General features: G+C 40.7%; 1 long non-coding RNA gene across 1 annotated transcript; it reads right to left on the reverse strand.

Moving 5' to 3' along the window:
• Nucleotides 1-2,566: 2,566 nt before the first annotated feature.
• On the reverse strand, nt 2,567-5,455 carry LOC107280711 (uncharacterized). The gene is made up of 4 exons (XR_001545268.3): nt 5,185-5,455; nt 4,847-5,088; nt 4,088-4,153; nt 2,567-2,854 (listed from the first exon to the last, which is right to left on the reverse strand). It is a non-coding gene; the product is annotated as an uncharacterized lncRNA (long non-coding RNA).
• Between the last annotated feature and the right edge of the window lie 2,395 nt (nt 5,456-7,850).

Here is a 7,850-nt window from a genome sequence, read left to right on the forward strand (position 1 = left end):
GTCTGTCAAATCTAACTTCTCGATCTTTTCTTTAACAGAACCTGGGCTAGAAGAGGACGGTGATGGCGGTAGTTTCTCGGCCGTGAAGAAAACTGCTCGTCTGACTTCTAATCTGTCCCATCGGACGTGCCAAAAGCGTGTTGACGTAAAACACGAGGCCTGGGAGATCTGCTTAACTCCAGTGCAGGTCCAAAACTCGCCTTCGGGTATGCTAGCGTGCCAGTTGATTTGATCCTACAATCAACAAGAAATAAAGACAAAGAAACAGCGGTTAAACCTATAAACGATAGCCGATCGGCTAAGTGCCGATGACATATCATTTATCTTTGAGCCGATATCATGTGTAAATCGATCCGCTGTTATGAATAGATAATAAAGAACTAAATCTATTTGTTTGGCTGTAGATATTAACAATATATAAATCTTATATCGATATATACTTAAATCAAGTGATTGGGATAGATCGGTCGCCATGCCGAGACAGTATAAATCACTTAGATTGAAATATATATTAATAACGGGATTATATATGTTCATAGCATAGCCGATCAGATAGATCTAGCATGTATCGGCTAATACTCCGATACTACTCTATACTAAGATATTAAAGCAAGTAGAATATACCAAACAAAAGTCCAATATACTTAAATGCAACAAGATCTTAACATAAAGGGTGGATTTAACATATCAATGAAGCATATAGAGCGAATATAGTTAAATCAGATAAGATCGGCTGAAACTCCGATACTACCCTAATCGGCAACCAGAAGGCAGGCTCAAGATTGATATTCTAAGCACGACTTAATAGATCAAACTCAACTGATGCAGCATTAAGTATGAAAAGAAGAACAATATCTAGACAATCAAGCCGCTGGGAGTTTCATAGGGTGGTAGATATCTTGCATAATCTAAATCAACGTCAAAATCTAACCTGGTCGGCCACCCTCTACTAGCAGATGTTAGCTAATTGTAGGTTAGATAGCGATATTGCCAGAGATTATGTAAGATATATGATAACTCGACGAATCACATAAACAAGATTAGAGTATCATAAAGATGGAAGCACTAATCCCGAGAACGCAAACCATCATAACAAGTTTTACCTCTTGTTGAAGATTGAAACCGATGCAGCTCAACCCGAATGCAAGAACTCGTCGAAATAAAACAAAAGCAAAAGGGTGGCGATGCGCCGAGATTATATTGAACTTGTGTGTTAATTGATTACATGGGGTTCGTGGTCTATTTATACCCGAAAATTACAAACTATGTCCATATCGGATACGACTCTTATCTCTAACAAACTCTAAGATACCATAAGTCTTTGCGGCAGACTTTTGCCCAAACATATCTCTAAGGAATTTACATAAAATATCCTAATTAATAGATACAATTGCCTTATCAGGACTCTATCCATGCGTGGCAATCATCTTGAAGCATATCAACTCAACTCGATGTCATACACAAGTCATATTGCCGGAATCGGCTGTATCACTTAACCCAGTCTGACTTGGACTTAGCCGATCCAATCGTAGCTGATCCGGACTTTAGCCGACTCTTGCTCTGTTCTCGAATCGATCTCCGCCTTCGACTCCACTTCGATCTAATCCTCTTTTCCGATATTGATATTACCAAATTTGGTCGTTAATAGCCTGTCAATGTTACCTAAATAAAGGAGAACTAGTTATGCTTGCAATGCATATTTGAGTCAAAATAATATATATTCCACTAGCACTAGGATTACTACCCTCTTGCAGAGAATAAATACAAAATGGAGAAGAATCGACAGCAATACGGACGATCAATAAATCGGACGCTGTCGAGAACCAGACTTGCGGACAAGTGGGCTGAAAACGCCAAGTTGACATGACCAAAATAGCACAAAATTCACAAGTCTATGGAGAGAAGAAGTCAAAGAGACCACCAGCCAAAAATGGGCTGGATTGGGCGGGCCCCTGGTTCCCTCCTCAGCGCCATCCGATCCAAGGCTTTGCCTGGACAGTGTGGATTAACCCCCAATGACGGTTGGAGGGTATTTCCGACCATTCCAACCATCACAACCGTCATTTAAGGGCATCACTCTCTCCATTTCAACAAATACCTCAAGCAAGAAGCTTCATACATCTCTCAAGCTTAGTATAGTCTCTAGAGTATAGTGGAATAGAAATATAATAGAATCTTCAGTCCTCGGAGTATTCGGAAGAGTTCTGGTATGGCTCTAGTTGTGGACACCCCGAGTATTATACCATCCAGTGTCCAACGCGATCACCACATATTATTGGAGAAGTGGGATCCATACATGCATAAATAGCCACTCGTCCTCAATGTGTACATGATCGCGGTTGACAACCTTCTGTTATAATAACCGGAATGTCGAGTAGTGAGCGCAAGACATAACCGTAAGATTGCTCGCCAATCCACTCCGTCATATGCCCGTCAACCACTCGAAGGTGGCGACCAAAAGCATACCCCAGTGACTCGATCCAAAGTGCTATCCCCGATTATCTCAAGCGATCAAAATCCGTTACTCATGCTTAGCTAGTCCCTAGGAATGCGACTAGCCTCACACTTTCATCGCAAGCAATTAATAAACATAGCAAGTACCATAATAGGGTTAAAGTGCAGCGAGGTACATGACACATAATAGGGTCCGAGGTCCCAGCATACAACACATAAATATAGCAGCGGAAGTCTCAATTAGAGTTCATAAGCCAAAGATAAAACCGGTGATGCCACAACCCCACTAGGGCAAAACAACCGGGCAAGAGCCAAGCTGCAAGAGATCACTCATTGCCCTCGCCGCCCTCAGCAGAGCAATGACCACACAAGAAGCATATCTCATAACCGGAATCCTCTCCTGAAATTGCAGACGCCAGGTTAAGTACAAGAATGTACTCGCAAGTCTTACCCAAAATTATATATACATATGAGAGAGAGAAGTATGCAAGCTTTCTAGCCTATAGTGGGTCTCTAGGTTCAACATTTGCATAAGGATAATTTTATTGAGCAATTAATGAGTAAAATAAGCAAGGACAAGTAAATCTAGCATCATTTTAATTTATGGACAGCAAGTATATAATTCTGAAATGTATAAGCAAATGAGCCCAAACGGCGCTCTCATCATCAACCATGGACCACCAAAGTCCATACCAACATGGCACAACATGCCAACACCACCATCAAACATAATCCCATCCAGAATAATCCACATTTGATGCTAACATGAGTGAGATACACATCAAGCAATGTCCATAACTGAGGACGCGGCTATCCGAAAAGGTTATACTCTGATCAGAGGTGTACAACTGGACCCACAGGAAATGAACAAGGATCAAAAGCTACACACCCCGTCGAGTGCGGTACACAAGTGATTCAAGCTCATTACATGCCCTTTCTTAGCCCCACCCCAACCACCTATACCACGCTGGGGTTCCCAACGACTCAGTCACGTGCGTGCGTGATGTGACCAAGGCGGGCACGCCACGCGGGAGGCACCCCCAGCCAACATAGGCACCTGAGGCCCTCCAAAGGGCTACCTGCCCTCACGTCTCTCCAACGTGGTATAAATGATCACAGTAGAACTAGTAAAGGACAAGCCGGTCCCAAATAAGGCATGTGGTAAGTACGAAGGGGTACGAAGGGTGCTTGAATAGATGTCAAAATGTTCGGTCCTTAACGACTCAGACCGGGCTACTTGCATCAGAGGAAAACCAACCTCCCTTCATTGCCCTATCACCCGTCCAAGTCCAACATATTTCATCAACCATTATTTAGCGTAAGTGCTCAAGTTTTATGCCCAATAATGCAAGTTGTCTATATACCACAATTAATAGCACTGTCCATCCGTATAGTTCTATTAGCATTAAGCATGGCTAAGCATTAATGAATAAGACATCCCAAGTAATCCCAACCAGTGGTAATAGGGTATAAGGAAAGCAATATTACAAGAACTAAATGCATAAATAGGTTCTTCCCATACACCATAAACCGACGATATTAATATCTAGGCAATGCATGCATATATATACGTATAGATTGCAACCAAATCATTTTTAGAGAAAGCATAGGTTCTATATGCTTAGGTGCTTGCCTTGTTGCTGAGGGTAGTCACTATCCTCCTCGGGATATGGCTCGTTACTCTCCGGAATCTCCGAATCTATCGAAAAGAAGCAATATGCGAATAAGAGCCAAATAAACATGCACATGCAAAATGATCAATAAATTATGTAATAAATACAGTGGGTAGATCATATTTTAAATTGAATTTAGGTGAAAGAATCACCAGATTATCACTTATGGTTTGGAGATATGAAAATGACAAGCTCACAGGTGCTGAAAATGGCAGTTCTGTAAATATTAGCATTTCCTTTAGTACATTACAAGTAACATGCATTTCAAACCAAGATTTCATAATAATGATTATTTTTAGAGTAAAGTACATCACTCACAGGTCCTAAGAAAAATTATTTCACAGATATATGTGTTGTCATTATTTATTTATGGATTTTACAAGTTAAAAACATAGGAATGCTAAATAAACTCCTAAACATGATTTAAGAGGTAGTTTTGCCAAAAACAACACCACAACAGCAAAGAGTACTAAAATATAAGCTCAACAAAATTGGTTTCACAATTTTAGCTTTTACCAATAATTTCTTACGAATTTATTAAGAGCTAGACCACACAAGGGATACATATAGCTATTTATATTTTTACTGGGAAAACCAGTACAAAAGTTGGTCATTTTTATTTTACAACATTGAAGATCACATTTTTCTTAATCCACAGAAATTTGGTGCACTGAATTCGGAGTTCATATGAATTAGTTATGAATTTTTAAAGCGCAAACCTCTTTCAGCCCAAAAGCTATCTCAGAAATCGATTTCTATTTTCACTCCCCTTTTCTCCAAATTCCACCGGACTTCGCTCACATGGCAGCAACCTGGACGTAGGGTCGTGCGAGGCTAAGGCCTCGGGCTGATGGCAAGAGATGGAGCAAGGTCTTGGGCTGACGGCAAGAGACGTTGCCTAGGGCTGCTTCAACCGAAATCAAAAGAGATAAACTCGGGGTGAGTTGCAGCCACCTTCTAGCTGCAGCAATGGAGTGGACAACTTATAGAACGTTGCAATAGATGTTCAACATGGAGGGAATTCAAAAGAGGTACCATGGATGAAAAGGAAGCTCACCAAATGTAGGAAAACAAAATGCTCCTGCTGCAGCCCTGCAGGCTGAAACCACCACTCTTTTATTCCTTCTCGATCTCTCTCAACTCTCCATGCATGTGCAAGATGTTGGGATGGATGGAAAGCTTGGATGATGGGGATTGTTGTGGTCTAACATGCAGAGCTTGAGTTTGGGTTCTTAGATAGGATTTGGGGAGGAGAAGTGAGCTGGGGGCTCAGCTTGAGGAGGAAAAGAAAGAACAAGCAAGGGAAGTGAAAGGGGAGGAAGAAGAACGGGTTTTTTTTCTCTGCCCACCTTATGTCCTGAGGTGGGGTGAACGCCCAAGGGTGGGTTCTGGGCTAAAGAGGCACCCAAGGTTAGTGACAAGTGGGCCCAAGTCGTGGTGGCCTAAGAGGTAAGGGCTGGAATAGAGGTGGAACATGAATTTGGGCAGATTTAAGGAATTTTCAGCAATTTTACACCTCTTCCACCATGACACTCAGTTAGTTCAAGAAATAATAGTGATAGAATTTTATCCTTTGGTGTGGAGATAGACCTGGATACCTAGTTTCCATTTTTAAAACTTTCACTAAAAAATTCGAAATATTTTAATTCTGGTGAAAAGATGAAATTGGTTAGGCTGAAAGTTGGTTTGAATTTTTAGAGGCCAAAACAGAGAGTAAAAATTCCACAAAATTTACATTTGTTGGTGATAAATAAACTAGTATTTGAATAAATTATTATACATGTACACTTCTGTTCAAGTTATTATTCAAATAGAAGTGGTTTCAATTTTACCGATTAGAGTTAACTTTGTCATCGCCTATGACCAAATTGCAATACAGTAAATATGAAATCTAAAGGACAACAAAAGCACTTCTAACTACCTGGTTATGAACCTAGGGCTGTTACACTAGTAGCTTTTCCTTCTTTTGCTAGACTTGTACTTTATTTAGAATATTCTTCCTTATACTACTCTGGTATTGTAGTACTTTCCGAGTATATGAATACCAGCTTTACTATATATCCGAGTTGTATTAATTATGATGCTAGCTTATCTGGGAAATGCAATGGTGTGGGTATAATGATCGTGCATACAATGACTCTATGTCATGACGATGATATTAGAGTAGTATTTGGTAATTTAAGCGTGATGTTTAGATTACTGGATATCATTATTTGGGGTTATATGCTGCGGAAGCGAGGTGGGCTGCTGATGCTGATAGCTCAGTACGGGTATTCCTCCGCGCGTATATATAGTCCTAAGTAAATTTCCTGGGGAGGGCACTCCTCCGTATTTAGCCCCGGTTGGATGGTCATGATGGGTTGTTGTAATCAGGGGTGGCTTCTCGAAGCACCAGGAGGGCATTGGAAAGAGGGTATTAATTAAGTAATCATATAACTAGGATGTATGTATAATATGTGTATCTAATATGTATGTATACTAGAAGTATAGGAATAGGTTCTTTCTACTTTCTTTCCACTTAGCTTAGATAAAAATGTATGAGAGTATTAATCCTTCTGCTTAGTGTCACTCTACCCTTTGGATTATATTAACCCCTGCCTAGACTTTGGTTATTACAACTAACATATAAATTATTAGTGTGGTTCTATCTATTATAATATTCCCACGGGATTAAATATATACGATACCCTTGGAATACTCTCGGCTGAAATGCTACAATGCTATATCTGTGCTCTTGCGGATAAACTCTGTAACCATAATATACCAGAAGAATTTATGCGCCATTGCTGGGAATTATATTTCTAGTAATGTTGTTAAGAAATACACGGGCTGGATTCGGACTGCAAGACAGTACCAACTTGTGATGACCGCCACGACTTCATATGAATTCCGTTTTGGGCAAGCAATTACTTCATGGAAAGCTTACCAAGTCTACTTTCAAATCGATCTAGCCTGATTTCCATATCTATTCTGGAGAGGCCGCAATCATTGTTTTACTATCCAAACCATTATTTGTCTACGGTGCTGTGTCACCTTATTTGGGCCCAATGGACTGTGTATCAAGTTAGGTCCATTAGGGACACGTACTAGGGTTAGAGCACGACCCCAACACCCCTGTGGTTGGTGTCCACTCCTTCTTATACCCTTAGCCGCCGCCAAGGACATTTAGGTTTTATCGTTGATTAGAGTTAGCAACTTGCTAGTTGCCTGCAACACGTGTGTTGACTAAACCGCCAGTCGGTTTCTCTTTGGAACCCCGCCATATTTTGATTTATAGAGCAAAACCTTCATATCCATCTTGCAATTCATTGCTTGTTATACTTGTTCTTGCTTGTTCTTAAATTGCTTGCAGGACGAGTGCTCTTGTTGGTTGGTTATCTCACAATGCAAAATCGCGAGGACCATTGCAGACGATGTATTGGGTGCTAAGGTGCAGCGTCCTTGGGCCGTTTTAGTCAAGTCGTGAACATTGCCTAAATCCACCGATTGAGTTATTCCCCACCTCTCATCGAAAGATCGGGAACAAACCCTCGCATGTTCAAATCATATGGGGTTACCAACTGGCATCCATTAGGTTTTTTTAGTAGTGCTAGTGTATGGTGTCGATGGGTTGTACCTGAGAATGGTATTTGTAAAGTATAGGGATCGTGTGTCCAAAGTTATACATGAGATTATGGTAAAACTGATAGGAGACAGGGATTTTTATACAAGTTCGGGCCACTT

Source organism: Oryza sativa, chromosome 4 (assembly GCF_034140825.1).
Source record: "Oryza sativa Japonica Group chromosome 4, ASM3414082v1".
Taxonomy (NCBI): domain Eukaryota; kingdom Viridiplantae; phylum Streptophyta; class Magnoliopsida; order Poales; family Poaceae; genus Oryza; species Oryza sativa.